Here is a 1671-nt window from a genome sequence, read left to right on the forward strand (position 1 = left end):
GGGGGGGGGGGGGGGGGGGGGGGGGGGGAGATGGAGGGGGTAGAAGTATTATTCCAACCGAAGGAAACATTAATTAACGTTATCCCTTTTCCAGACACTGCACTAGATTCTTTCACATACAATATTTCAGTTAACCCCTAAACAATCCTGTGAGATAGGCATCATTATATCCACTTTATAAATGACAAAACTGAGTCTCAGCAAGTTAGTAATTTATTCAGGTCTATGGTGACTTTTTGTCCAAAAATTTCCATTCCAAATATTCTGTCTTCTCCACACCCACTCTAGTGTTGTAGAGATCATATATTTTGAGTTTCCAAACAATGTGCGAAACTGGTTCATACCAGGCAGCAGCACACAAATCAATGTCATTAAGACGGTAAAGTCATATAGCTGCTAAGTAACAGAACAAATACTGTAATCCAGGTATTTTAATACCAGCTTCATGGCTCTTTCTACTATACTACAGCTGCATCCCAATCAGATACTGAGATTAGGGAAACAGACAGAGCCATACTTTAATTTAGGATGAGCATTATATTAGCACTATAGCAGATAAACAAAGTATTTAGGGTGTATGAGAAAAGGAGAAATTAGTTCCATAAGAACAGATAAAACCATTCTCATCAAGGAGCTTATTAAAGTTAAAAATTTTTCATTGTGTTAAAATCTTGATTATTTAGGAACTTTAAAAATAAGTCGTAACACTATCAATAAGCAACAAAATCTAGATTTTTGTAGTATAGAGCACTTTATCTACTAGCCAGAAATTCTAATAACAGGTGGAACCTTAAAATGTTTCATAATAGCCTTCTGGCAAGACATGTATGATGTATCTTTGCTTTTCTTGGGTGTTAATAAATGTGTCATATATCAACTGTGGGAGTGAAAAACCTTAGACTTAAGATCAAATTCAGTATTCTGTACCAGTTCTTCTATTTCAAGAATCACCTCCCCCCCTAAAAAAACCCATAGATTAGACTAACAATTTTCAAATATCCTATTTTATCCATAAAGTTCCACTAAGTCAATGTCTAGAGAAAAAGATACTCCCCTGATGACTGATTAAATGTAGTTTCTCCTTTATTCCACTCAAGATTAGGCTAGAAAGGGATATTTGAAAGAGAGAAAGGAAAGGGAGTAAGGGGTGGGCTTTGTGACAAGTGCAAATAACGTACTGGAACTATGGTAAAAATGAGGAAATGATGGCTGGGGGGGAATGGGAAGGAAGGAAAGAGATGAGGAAATTCTACTGTTAAAATGGAAAGAGACCCCTGACATTTAGTCAGATGCCAAAAGGACAAAGCAGTTCAGGAAAGTGCTATATTTGGCTAAACGCACAAGTATATTCAAATCTGCTCATCCGTTTTCTTGCACATACATTGTGCTGAAAAGGCATATGTAATTCCAAAGGTAATTTGTTTTGCTGAACCATAGGAGAATTTGGAATTGAGCATGCTGAGAAAAACACATTTTGTTTATCCATTGTCAGTAAACACAAGAAACACCATGGTTTCTAAATGATACTTAGCATTGAGAATAGTAAATCAAGGAGTGGATAGAGAAGAAAACAGGCCATTTAACATTCTATCTGATGTGCTATGCAGGGCATGGGAGTAATTCTGCCATCTAAGGGATGGGGGCCTGAGGCATGAGGTTACAGGTTTAACG

Source organism: Galeopterus variegatus, unplaced genomic scaffold (genome assembly GCF_000696425.1).
Source record: "Galeopterus variegatus unplaced genomic scaffold, G_variegatus-3.0.2 Scaffold6763, whole genome shotgun sequence".
NCBI classification, from domain to species: domain Eukaryota; kingdom Metazoa; phylum Chordata; class Mammalia; order Dermoptera; family Cynocephalidae; genus Galeopterus; species Galeopterus variegatus.